Below are 14103 nucleotides of genomic sequence, written 5' to 3' on the forward strand. Positions count from 1 at the left end.
TGACAAAAACATAATTTCTATCAATACATGAACAACTCATCATTTTTTTCTAATATAGTACTATGTTTGGGGAAATCTTTTTTTTTTTTAAGATTCATTTATTTATTTGAAAGGCAGAGTTACAGAGAGGCTGAGGCAGACAGAGAATTAGGTCTTCCACCCACTGGTTCACTCCCCAAAGGGAAGCAACAGCTAGAGCTGAGCTTATCTGAAGCTAGGAGCCAGGATTTGGGCCACCTTCTACTGCTTTCCCAAGCCATAGCAGAGAGCTGGATTGAAAATGGAGCAGCCAGGACTCAAATTGGTGCCCATATGAGATGCTGGCATTGCAGGCAGTGGCTTTACCTGCTTGCCACAGTGCCAGCCTCAAGTTTGGGGAAATCGTTCATAAGATAGGGCATTGAAGAGGCTCACAGGATTCTCAATGTTTTCTTTTTGTGTTAGCAAGATCCATTGTTTTGTCCTGACCACTCACACATCCACAAACCATTACGTTGGCAAATATGTGTCACTTATTTTATTTGTCCCGTGGTAATTCCTTGACTTCCGTGACACATGCATGCACACAATTATCATGCTGCTATTGCTATGCAAAGTTAGAGCTCAGAAATCCCTGAAAGGCTGAGGCTCTGCCTTATCTTTTCACTTTCATAGTGCTGATTGAAAGGAAGCTTTATTGGGGCCGGCACTGTGGAGCAGTGGGTTAACGCTCTGGCCTGAAGTGCTGGCATCCCATATGGGCGCTGGTTCGAGTCCTGGCTGTTCCACTTCCAATACAGCTCTCTGCTATGGCCTGGGAATGCAGTCCCTGGGTCCCTGCACCCATATGGGAGGCCCAGAAGAAGCTCCTGGCTCCTGGCTTTGAATCAATGCAGCTCTGGCTGTTGTGGCCAGTTGGGGAGTGAACCATAGGATGGAAGACCTCTCTCTCTCTCAGTCTCTCCTCTCTCTGTGTAACTCTGACTTTCAAATAAAATAAATAAATCCTAAAAAAAGAGAGAAGGAAGCCTTACACAATGCCTTAGGAATGAGCCATTATTTTTTTTAAATGTTTTTACTTTTTTATTTAGGAGACACAGACAAAGCGACGGAGCTCCCATCTGTTGGTTCACTCCCCAAATGTTCCCAAAAGCTAGGACTGGACTACAGTGAATCCAGGAGCTGGGAATGCAATACATAATATGTGCGTGAGCCATCACTACTGTCGCCATCACTGTCGTCTTCCAGGATCTGTATTAACAGGAAGCTGGAAGCTGGAACTAGAGTCAGGTATCAAACCCAGACATTCTGGTAGGGGACTTGAGTATCTTAACTGTTAGGCCCAACACTGCTCTCAGAAACTACTCATATTAACATTCTGTCTTCAGCATGTTCCATCTTCTAATTGTCTCTGTTCCAAAGGAAAATCTTCTATTTGGTGAGAGTAAAGATTTGCCTTTTTGTCTATCTCTCTGAAATATTTGTTGCACACATAGCATTTCTTTATCTACTGAGGGAATGTGATTTTTGGAAGTTAATAGATAATAAATAGGCAGAGAGTCTCTACTACCTCATTCCTTTTCTCCCAACAGGCATTGAGTTAGTAAAAGATCTAGTTACTAGAAATCGGGATGGAACAAAGTAAAATGTATTTTGATGATTATCATATGAGTTTTTGATCAAATAATTAAATATATAATAAATGAAGATCTGTAAGTGAAATAGGATATCAGGATATGCATTCATTAAGTTTTCAACATCACTCTTTGAATGGACATCTAAGGCACTGGCTCTAGGTGCTCAGATTACAAAGAGCCTCTGGCTCTCTCTTTTTTAGATGCATATGATCTAATTGAGATGAAAAAATATAAACAAATGAATAAAGTATTACAGATTATGAAAATGCATGTAATGCAGACTGTGGATTAAGGTCTAGAGTTGTTGACAATTCTATTTGTGTGGAGGGAGAATTAGGAAAGTCTCTATAGAATTAACAAATCTTGACATGAGTGTGGATAGATGAACAGATGTTCTTTAACTGGTCAGGGTGGTGAAGCTCTTACAGGAAGAGCAAACAAAAGAGAAAAGTTGTGCCAACATTGCATAAGCAGAGAGGATATAGACCATGGTGAGAGAGCCTGGTAAATACAGCAACACTAGCTGTTTGAAGAAAAAGCAATGGCAGAGGCTGGGCTATCTTAGGAGAAAAATGACTGGAGCTGGGAAAATCTGAGGGGTGCCATGTGTCAGGACATCATATGTCATATTGAAAGGTGTTTAGAAACAATGGATGGCTTTAGATATGAAGGGTCAATAAGACTGAATTTATTTTGGGGGATATCATGTTGATTTCAACTGTGGAGGAAAAACACAAGGGAGGAGCAGTAAGAGCAAGGAAACAATCATGGAGACTATTTCAGAAGTGTAGGTGGGCCATTTTTAGAGAGGAGTCTGCAGTAGCAATGGAAGAACAATGGAAGGAGGCTGAATCAACAAGACCTTGAAATCCAGTGCACACAATTTCTAAAACAGGATGTCTCTAGATTTTTGACTTGGGTCTCTGCTGTATAATAGAAAATAGAAGAGAAGAATTAAGCCTACTTAGGGATAAAATAATCCAGCATATGAATGAAATCTAGATTAATAATGCAAATTTTACTTGTTTGAATGCTGAAGATGTTTACTTTTTTCCTATCCTTGTAATAAATGAAGATTTTGAGACATTACATTTATAGCACATAATCCCAAACCGGCCATATATGCTTTTCTCAGTGATCCATTGTGTATAATTTCAGTATTTTATGTTACAATTCTAGCTTCCATTAGTGGCTGTAGATCTGGTGAGCCCTCAACATTCAGAATCATTATTCTCCTCTTAATTTATATCATAATACACCAATGAATGTTTTGTGTAAGTTGGAGGAAAAAACTCAAGTTCACCAGACCTTTTCTCTTCCTTTAAAGATTTATTGGCTTTATAAAAGGCTTTATTTCAGCTGGGGAATTGGCCTGTGTCATGTGCTGGATCATGTTCTTCATATAATGCCCCATTAACATTAAATTAAAGTGACCAACAACAGCAAAAATGAAAATCTTATGAGAAAAAGGCAGTAAAGTGTTTGGGGGATTAATTATGTTTATTTTATTTGCACTGCTCTTTATGATATTTTTAAATGGAAAGAATTCAATCTTAATTCACCAACAAACGGGTAAAATTTATCAATGAAATCTTTTTAGTGAATGGAATAATTTTTAAAATCTCAAAAAAAAAAAAAACAGGTCACAGGTTACTGAAATATGTTCTGGCTCTAAACTTATGAAAGAATGGAGGAGAGGATAGTGGCAGATAGAGTTTGTGTCAGTTTGCTTTAACTATCATTTTAAATGTTAGGGCACACTTTGTTTTCTTTTTTTTTAATTTTTTTTTTTATTTGACAGGTAGAGTTATAGACAGTGAGAGAGACAGAGAGAAAGGTCTTCGTTCCGTTGGTTCACTCCCCAAATGGCCGCTATGGCTGGCGCTGCGCCGATCCGAAGCCAGGAGCCAGGTGCTTCTTCCTAGTCTCCCTTGTGGGTGCAGGGGCCCAAGCACTTGGGCCATCCTTCACTGCCCTTCCAGGCCACAGTAGAGAGCTGGACTGGAAGAGGAGCAAGTGGGATTAGACCTCAGTGCCCATATGAGATACTGGCCCCACAGGCAGAGGATTAACCAAGTGAGCCATGGCGCAGGCCTCACTTTGTTTTCAGGTAATGAAAAACAAATACTGTTATTTTATTCTTTTTCTGTAACATTACCATTCCCTGCTGTGTTTTTCCTTTGTGATGTTAATCACCATCCAGCCAATTCTGCAATGAATTTAATCAGGTAATTGGCCCTTTTATTTATTTTATTCATTCCATAAGGATTCACTGAGTCAGCAAGTGAATGGTCAGAAAACAAGTATATGTTTGTTTAGGATCTATGATTTTGACAAGAGAACAAAAAATAACAATCTTGTATTGGCTATTATCATTTGACCATCATACTGGATTATCTTCTTATGAATTTTTGTCCTTTTAAGCAAAACAATGAAATGAGACTAATACTACCGTATTTCTAGTTTTCATGGATGTATCACATGTGTTTGGAAGGAAGAAGTAACTTCCTCCAATGGACAGTCTTAGGAGAAGTAAGAATAAAAAAATAGGTTCTGAAAAAGCCATGAGTGGTGACTGTACTTAAACATAGCATGGGGTTACAGCATGTGGGTCCAATGATTTCAGAAAAGAGGCCCAACCTTGTTGACTTTGCCTTTCAGGAAGAATCAGCTATAGTTCAAAAAGGGCACGATTCATCCAATTCCAGAAAGAATACTCAGGTCATGGGAATACCACAATTTTAAAAAGTATTAATTATCTTTAATTTAAAAGCAGAGAAAGAAACATAGACAGAAAAAAGCACACACACACACACACACAGACAGACAGATCTTCCATAGGCTAATTTATTTCACAAGCACCTGCAACAGCTAATGATGGGCCAAGCTAAAATCAGGAGCCCAGAACTCAATCCGGAACTTCCAGATGTGGGTAGCATGGTAGCAAGTACCAGAGCTATCACCTCTTACAGTGTGTATGAGCAGGAAGTTAGAATTGGAAACATAGCCACAGCTTGAACCCTGGCACTCTGACATGGGTTGTGGGCTTCCCAAGTTGCATCCTAACTTCTGTGCCAAAGGTCTGCTCCAAGAGTATCACAACATGAATCACAGATAGGAGGAAACTCGAGAAGTTTACTAGTGTTTGTATATCATCATTATACTGTCACCATAGTCATTTACACAATCTGTTACTATTTGTGTTCATTATCTACTGCTAAATTGAAAATTACCATAAAATTAGTGGTTAAAAATAACTCCTATTTTTCATTTCATACTTTCTGTGTGATAGGAATCCTTGGGTGAGGTGGGTTCTCTGCTTCAGAGGGCTTTTTTTATAGGGCTGTGATAAAATATTTGACCAGGGAAAGAAATTCATCTGAGATTCAGACTAGGTACATTCAACTTCAAATGGTTGTTGGAAGAATTCAGTTCCTCCTTGAGTATCAGATGAGTGGACTCTGATCCTTGACGGCCAGAGGCCATTCTTGGTTTCTTACTTCATGGAAATTTTCGGTGGCTGGCTTACTTGATGAAAACCAGCAAGGCAGAGAGCCAACAGTCTCCAACAAGATGGAATTTACAGTCTTGGGTAATGTGATTGTGGAAATGATGCACCAGCCTTTTCCTTTGTTATATTGGTTGGAAGTAAGTAACAGGCCCCTTCCACACGCAGGTGAAAGGGTTACACAAGGGCATGAATATGAAGAGGTAGAGATCATCTGAGGTCAGCTTAGAGTCTGCCACACTACTTTATTGTATTTCTATTTTTTTATTGCAAATGAGCCCATATGGTTAAGCACCAGAACAGTCCAACTAAAGGTTTGATGCGTTTTTAAATAAGATGGCAGAAACAGATATGTGCATCCCCCAGCCAGGACTTGGGATGCACTCAAATGCATGTTTGCATTTGGAGAGAAGAGACATATGTCCAGAGCCACAGCTTCACAGGGAACAGCAGACTTCCTTACCATCTGCCTCTAGGAAGCCTGGGGTCTGGCTTTCCTCTTGGAGGGCAGGGAATGGAGGAAAGTGTGTTAATCCTCAGAGCTCTTATGCCAAAACAAAGCTGTAGAAGAGACTGAGTTCCACTTCCTCTTGTATTTCTGTTAGGTGAAGGATCAAAGTCCTCACACTCTGTTTCCCTTATGGGAAATGAAATTCCATTTTCCATGTGAACCCCTCCTTGATATTTATCAGGACCTGAAGGATCTGCACAGGTCTGGCTTTAGCACTCTGTCATCCTCATTGTTGAATACCCCTCTTGCTTCCCAGCCACCTACCTCCCTTCTGTTTCCTGAAGAAGTGAGACTTTCTTCTCCTTTTTTTTTTTTTAAGATTTACTTATTTATTTGAAAGACAGAGCTACAGAGAAGCAGAGGGACAGAGAGAGAGAGAGAGAGAGAGGGAGAGAGAGAGGTCTTCCATCTGCTGGTTCACTCCTCAAATGGCTGCAACAGCTGGAGCTGAGCCAGTCCAAAGCCAGGAGCCAGGAGCTTCTTCTGGGTCTCCCACATGGATGCAGGGGCCCAAGGACTTGGACCATTATCTACTGCTTTCCCAGGCCACAGCAGAGAGCTGGATTGGAAGTGGAGCAGCTGGGTCTCAAACTGGCGCCCATATGGGATGCCTACACTGTAGGAAGCAGCTTTATTCACTATGCCACAGCTCCAACCCCGAGAATTGCTTCTTTATAAATAATATATATAAATATATATATATTGCCTGAAGGTCCTTTCCCAGCTCTTCATTTGACTGACATGCTTTTCTCTGCAACTCTTCTCACTATCATTAGTTGGTCTCAACTTGAATTTGTTACCCAATCAAGGAGGCCAATATCGAAATATGTTTGGCACCTTCCACAACACTTCCTAACATACAACTCTTTCTTCCCTAACTTGTTTATCTTTTTATTCCCTTATTAAAATGTTAGCCATATGAATTTCAAACTCTTCCCTATTATTTTCTACAAGTTTGGCAACATCTACCATAACCTCTAGCAATCAATATTTTTGGATGAATTCATGCATGTGTGAATAAAACAAGTCCATGGGTATTATTGCTGAATTCACTTACATCAGTAAAAAGATAAACTTTTAGACATTTTAAATCCTGATGCTTTTAAAATAGAATCAGTTGTTAACCAAATGGTCACATAAAGATTGGGGTCATTATTGTTTCCTCCATCAATGATCTAATACTGTATCTTATTCATCATATGGAGGGCATTTTATTAAGTGATAAGTTAGTTAAATTAATAGTTTTATTCAGGAGCTGAGAAGCCATAATTTTTTTGCTTTTTTATAGAAAAATTTTATTTAATAAATATAAATTTCCAAAGTACAACTTTTGGATTATAGTGGTTCTTCCCCCCATAATCACCCTCTCACCTGCAAAATATCCCATCTCCTACTCCCTCTCCCATCCCATTCTTCATTAAGATTAAGTTTTAATTCTTTATATACAGAAAATCAACTCTATATTAAGTAAATATTTCAACAGTTTGCACCCACACAGACACACAAAGTATAAAGTACTAGTTTTACCGTTAATTCTCATAGTACAACACATTAAGGACAGAGGTCCTACATGGGGAGCAAGTACACAGAGACTCCTTTTGTTGATTTAACAATTTACAGTCTTATTTATGATGACAGTAATCATCGAGGCTCTTGTCATGAGCTGCCAAGGCTATGGAAGCCTGTGGAGTTCAAAAATTCCGACATTATTTAGACAAGGCCATAATTAAAGTTGAAGTTCTCTCCTCCCTTCAGAGAAAGGTACCTCCTTCTTTGAGGGCCCCTTGAGAAACCATAAATTTGTCAATTCCTACAACCAGTTTATATCTTAACCAACAGGCTGAATTTAACAATTAGCAATTAATCATGTGCTGATTGGGTTTGAAATAGCTATTCGATCTGATTATTTTGATCTGGAACATCTATAGGAGTACTAAATTCTATAACTGAACAGCACTGGATTGACAGTAAAAATCTTGTTTCTAATATCATGGGAAATTTTTCACAATATACTATCAGATAAAAACAGTAGTATATAAATTCTATACATTGTGTGAACTTTTTTTGAAAGTTTCTTTAGTAATGTAATAATTAAAAGTGATCATTTCTAGAGGGTTGTAGTTTTAGTGGCTTGTAGTGGATTTTAATTTTGTTCAATCTGCTCCTAAATTTTTGCACAATCTTTTCACTTCAGATAAATCTTTAACAAGGGGATTTCCTAATATGACTACAAAAAAGTATCTTTCTGTGAATAACTTCATAGTTGAAAATCAATGAGTAGTTGAAACCAATGTGGCTTTAAGTATTAAACTCCTTTTAAAATGAAAAGGGGATATGAACATTAATCAATCCTCTAGGACAAGAACAAATGGGCTAAAAATGGTTAAACAAAGTTTGAACAGGAATCTCAAGGAAGTGTTTCAAGCAGTGGGTGGTGCCTGTGCAAAAAAACACCCTGCCAAGAGGAGCGGTGGAGCAGTCCCCTGATGCCACTTCAGGAGGACAGAAAAGCACTTACCCGGAGAGACCCCTGAGGACTGGCATTCTATTAATGGCTGCACTCGCCACTGAAGTCAGGTGGGAAGTTGTGAGGACTCTGCCAAGTCTCTGGTCTTTGATGTGGCTGTTTAGACAATGACACGTGTCTAGAGGATATGCAGACTGACTTCACAGAGTTGGGTGGATAATTTTCCTTTTAAGATTTTTTCCATTCTGAAGTTTTAGTTGCAAGCATCAAGTCAAAATTATTTCTGACCCTTGATCTTCGCTAATTAATTTTCTCATATGTAGCACAAAGGAAGGAACAAGCCCTTCTTTATTTTTAATCGCTCGTTCATATTCACATTTCTTTCAGTACCCTATCCCTTGTCTATTAACCCAAAGATTCCTCCTATTTTATATAGCTGTAAAAAGCAGCAGGCCTCTCTCTTAATCAGTGCTGTCTAGGTTCATTGCCTGGAGGCCCAGGTCGTTAGCAATAAAGGTCATTAGTTGATGCTGCCAGCACACAGAGACGTCAAACGATCCCCTCATTTAATCTCTCCTTGATTAGAAACAGGCTCAAACTTCTAGTATTTAGTCATTTTATTTTCTTGTTGTGGGAAAGGTAAAAGGCTACCTCTTGGAAACAAAAGCTTTTTAAAACTAATAGCTGCTTCACCATAGACTTGAAGGAATTATAGACTATATAAAGGCACTCAAAGGCAAAACAAGGGGGAAAATGCCAGGAATTGCTATCTATTGCACCCCAGGTTTCTTCAAGAAGCTGAATTAAACGTGAAAGGAATAGTCTTACAGAGCCCTAGGCAGCCCTAACTTGCCTGCCCTCGTTACCTTACATCTTCCACACTGTCTGATTTCCAGCATTCTAATTGAAAAGGCACTTTGTAGTAAAAAGCTCTGTTTGAGTCACTTTGAAATCATGATCCTCAGGTTTTCTTTCCAGCAATGTTTCTTAGAGATCACTGAGCTTATTAAACAGTTTTGTGTTCAGAGCTTCTGATGTTGGAGCAGGCACAATCTGGACGCCTTGGTATAGGAAATACAGCAATTACCTGTGGTCTCTTTGGAAAGGTTTTATGTGCTGGTCTCTCTCCCTTGGCATGTTCTTTGGTGACCTCAATGCCATGAACACAGGAAGCACCTGGTAAATATCTACAATGGCAGATCATAATTACACAGACTAATCTCTGCCCTTCAGTGGGTGTCATCTTGTTTTCTCTGTACACCTAAAGGAAGAATGGGAAATTATTAAAACCATTAGAAACTGTATAAAGGAGGAGAAATGATTGCATTTGTCTGGAATTTAAATAATCATTAGAAAGATATCATTTATGAAGTCTGGATATCTAACAAAATTCTTTGCAATTCAATTTCAAACGTTGAAAATAAAATTAATGAATGTAATTATAGGTTTGTTTTTCTATTATTCTATACTTTCCTCAGCATTATATTATACAATGTGTGGTATCACTTACTAGTTGTCCTAAGAAATTGATTTTTAATGAAATATATTTACTTTTACGGTTCTCTTTCAGCACAGATAAAATGCTTATTTAATTTTTTAGTTTCTTGAGACAGGACAATAGACAAGCCTATTCAAAAGAAAATGGCAAACCTGGAGGGTTTAAAGCACAAGCTAAGAAAACATATGCTCAATTTCACAGTAGGTGAAACTGAACAAACTCTAGGTAAATTAACTGCTCCGGAAAGTCTATGCCATTCTGTGTAGTCAGCATATTTTTGAGCAGTCAGGATTTCACTAAGGTAAAGAATTCCAAAGTCACCTGCTTAGAGATGCACATCCTCTGTGATGGCAATTTTATGTACAAGCCTGACTGGGTTAAGGGGTGCCAAGATAACCGAAAGGTATTATTTCTGGACGTGCTCATGAAGCCTCTTTCAGAAGTCCAGTGATTTAATCAGTAATTAAGTAAAGATCTACTTTCACCAATGTTGCCAGCACTATGCAATCCATGGAGGACTCAATACGAGAAAAAGGTGAAGGAAGAACAAATCTGCTCTCTGCTTGATCCCTTAAAACATGATTTCCCGTCCTTGGGCATCAGTGCTACTGGTCCTTTGGCTTTGGGACTAGGATCCAAACTTACTATCAGCTAACCCAAGCCTTCATTATCAGGCTGAATTGTACAACTGGTCACTGATTTTCTTGGCTCTTTAGCTTGTGGACAACTGGCCATCATGTAACTTCTCAACCTCCATAATCTTGTGAGCCATTCCCCATAATAATTTCATAGACAGACTGATACAAACACAGATAAACTGATCCTGTTTGTTCAGTTTCTCTGGATAACCCTAGTTACTAATAGACTAACTTTCTTAAAAATAGAAATTGTGGAAAAGGAAATGAAGGAGAAATAGCATGTTGAATTCCTGTGAACGAGGCACTTTTCCAGCTTTATCTCTTTGAATCTTCTTAAGAATATTACCCTGAGAAACTCATCATTATATCCATTTTATACAGGTAAAAATAGTGAGATATAGGGAACTATGACTTCCTTAGGGACATAAAGCTAGATAACTAGGAAATATATTTCAAACCCACAATTGTCTGATTACAAATCTTATGCTATTTTCTTTGTTAGTGAAAGATATTTGAAAATGTACATCTATCCAATTTACTCCTTTGCCCCTTCCTTAGAAATTGTCTTCATTATTTTTTAAATAATTTATATACTACATTCTTAATTCTAGTGTTGAAAAATAGATGATTTTCCTTTCAATACAAATTTTCTTTGTGTCTTACTTTATGTATTTTCTCAATTTATTTCCTATCTCTTTTTTTTCTTCCACTTTGCATCATTTTCTCTAATGAGAATGAGTCCATGCTACCCCAATTTGTGGCATCTTGGCATTTGTAAAAACAATAGAAAGAGGATGCCCTTCAAAGAAGGAGGTACCTTTCTCTGAAGGGAGGAGAGAACTTCCACTTTGACCATGGCCTTGTCTAAAAATGATCAAAGTCAGTGAACTCAGGGCACTTCCATAGCCTTGGCAGCTCATGACAAGAGCCTCGGGTGATTACTGATGCCATAAACAAGAGTGTCAATTTGTTAAGTCAACAACAGGAGTCACTGTGCACTTACTCCTCATGTAGGATCTTTGTCCTTAGTGTGCTGTACATTGAGATTTAATGCTATAACTAGTACTCAAACAGTATTTTTCACTTTATGTTTCTGTGTGGGAGCAAACTGTTGAAATCTTTACTTAATGTATGCTAAACTGATCTTCTGTATATAAAGAGAATCAAAAATGAATCTTGATGTGAATGGAAGGGGAGAGGTAGTGGGAAAGGGGAGGGTTGCGGGTTGGAGGGACGTTATGGAGGGAAGTCATTGTAATCAATATTCTGTACTTTGGAAATTTATATTCATTAAATAAAAGTTAAAAAAAAAGAAAGAGGATGCTTTCTCTCTTCTTCCACTCTTCCCCTGAAGCAGGCCATAAAGTAATTTTATAACCTTCCACTGATGTAGATAATAAGACCCTCAAGTGAGAGCTGTCATTATGTCCTTAGAAGAAAGGGATGTCCTAACCTCTGAAGACACAGGGTTACAGAGAAGAATCTATCGAAACATTCCATGGTAAGTTATACCTCCCCCATTGAGTTTATTACCATTGGACCATACTGGTTTATCCAATCATATGTTCCCAATTCATCAAAATTACCGTAAAATTACAAAGGTTTCCATTTTTTTGTATATTTATTTCTAAAGTCTTCCATGTCATATACAACTTATTAAATACTTTGGTATCCTTTTCTCTTGTTAATCTTTTATCATGGGTTGTTAAGCCATAAAACTAGCTGTTAATGAGAAAATATTTCCTTTTCAAGTATGCCTCTCTCCTTCTTATCATTTTCTTTTAGAAAAGCAATTTATCGCCGGCGCCGCGGCTCACTAGGCTAATCCTCCGCCTAGCGGCGCCGGCACACCGGGTTCTAGTCCCGGTCAGGGCGCCGGATTCTGTCCCGGTTGCCCCTCTTCCAGGCCAGCCCTCTGCTGTGGCCAGGGAGTGCAGTGGAGGTTGGCCCAGGTGCTTGGGCCCTGCACCCCATGGGAGACCAGGAAAAGCACCTGGCTCCTGGCTCCTGCCATCGGATCAGCGCGGTGTGCCGGCCGCAGCGCGCCGGCCGCGGCGGCCATTGGAGGGTGAACCAACGGCAATGGAAGACCTTTCTCTCTGTTTCTCTCTCTCTCACTGTCCACTCTGCCTGTCAAAAAAAAAAAAAAAAAAAAAAAAAAAAAAAAAAAAAGCAATTTATGGGAAGGAGATAAACAATAAAATTTCCATTGCTCTGAGTTAAGGAAAAAAGAAATATCTAGCACTTAGAAAGTAATGCCAGGGCCTTAACAAACAGGAAAGTGTGTTCAGGCCAATGACTGGCCATATCTGTGATCATTGAATCAATGCTTGTGTTGAGTATCTAATATATAACTTTTGTTGTATTAGCCAGCAGCCCAAGCACTAAGAAATATAGACTGTAATGGCATAAGGCTCAAAAATGAAGAAGATAGTGACAAAGAGGATTATATGGCCAAAGTCAGTCCAGAGTGCTGAGAAAACACATAGTAGGGTCCCAACCAAACATGGTCAGTACCAAAGATGGTAGAAAACACTAGATCCATAGAGTTCTGAAAGAAATTTGGGTCTGAGGTGCTCTATGGAATAGTTATCCGTTGTTTTAGACTAACACGTTGGCAGTAGCTAAAAATTATAATTTGTGAAAGTCTTGGTCTATGGAATAAAATATATTTGAAGCCTAATAGAGCCCCCTTTTGATTTTTCATTCTTTATTAGAAACACAGCCTTGCAGTTAAAAACCTGGAACACATTTTATTCTGCTAATTGTCCTGATCAAGATAAGGTTACACTCTTAATTTATTGATTAAGCTTTTATATTCATAGAGCAAAATTGCTGTAGTCTATGCTAACTTACTACTTTATATGTTGACTCTTCATGGATGTTGATATCATGCTAGGTTCCTGAACTGCGTAATCAATTCCATGGCTGTCCAATATGACTTTCCAATTAGAGTATCCCAATCTACTTTCCAATCTACAGTGTACACGCCATTTGCCACAATATCTAGAGGAACCTGAAAACATTATTCCAAATGAAGACACTTATGAGAAAATAAAAGAGTGGTTACTAGAGGTAAGAGTAGCGGAAGGAAATAAGTAGATGCATGTGAAAGGATACAAAGTAGCAGATACTGTGGGATTAATGTGTAGAGATCTAATGTACAACATAAATAATCTTGTTAATAAATTGTTTTGCAGCTGGGATGTTCTAAAAAAAAAGGATTGGAGGTGCTCTTGCCACACACACACACACACACGCACACACATACACATAAAGATAAGCATGTGAAATTAATAGATGAGTGAATTTGCTTGTCTGTCATAACCATTTCACTATCTTCATGTATAACAAAACATGCTATACACCTTATGAATATTATGAATATACAATATGAAAGGAAGTTTTTGTTTAATCTTTACAACATCTTATTCCTCTACCTTAGTGGAAATTTTTACTAGATCATTAATACTGCACAAAATATTTTATTCTAAATAAATTTACAATGGAAACATTGGCATTTTCCCTTTGTAAACCCAAGAAGTTGAAATTGCACCATGTGTAGATGAGATAGGCATAGCAGATTGACCAAATACTTTTGATTCTGGATCAATTCCACTACTGGATTACACATGTCTCCGCCTAGAGGTTGAATTGAGTGCTGGTTTGAGGGAAGCAGGCCTAATTAGGAAGCCAGAAATGAGAGAAGTTCTTGACAAAATTTGGGTCAAAAGTAAAAAACAGCAATACAATTTCTTCTTCATTCATGCTTTGTTGAATGAAGAAGAAATCCTGCTGGAAATATTTAGTTTCTATGATGCGCTAAATGAAACTAAATTTGGGCAGAGAAAGTGACTAAATCAAT

The 14103-nt window shown here is 38.3% G+C and overlaps 1 long non-coding RNA gene across 4 annotated transcripts in view; it reads left to right on the forward strand.

Annotated features, from left to right (window-relative positions):
• Nucleotides 1-14103, forward strand: part of LOC103350750 (uncharacterized) — a 56428-nt gene that overhangs the window by 18067 nt on the left and 24258 nt on the right. For 3 of the 4 annotated variants that reach the window (XR_011378050.1, XR_011378049.1, XR_011378052.1), the window contains 3 exons: nucleotides 1071-1269; nucleotides 11632-11739; nucleotides 13221-13313. This is a non-coding gene — a long non-coding RNA (uncharacterized lncRNA). Of the gene's footprint in view, nucleotides 1-1070; nucleotides 1270-11631; nucleotides 11740-13137; nucleotides 13314-14103 lie in introns of all 4 variants that reach the window. The other variant, XR_011378051.1, reaches the window with a different exon arrangement.

The sequence above is a fragment of the Oryctolagus cuniculus genome, chromosome 8 (assembly GCF_964237555.1).
Source record: "Oryctolagus cuniculus chromosome 8, mOryCun1.1, whole genome shotgun sequence".
In the NCBI taxonomy this organism is placed as follows: domain Eukaryota; kingdom Metazoa; phylum Chordata; class Mammalia; order Lagomorpha; family Leporidae; genus Oryctolagus; species Oryctolagus cuniculus.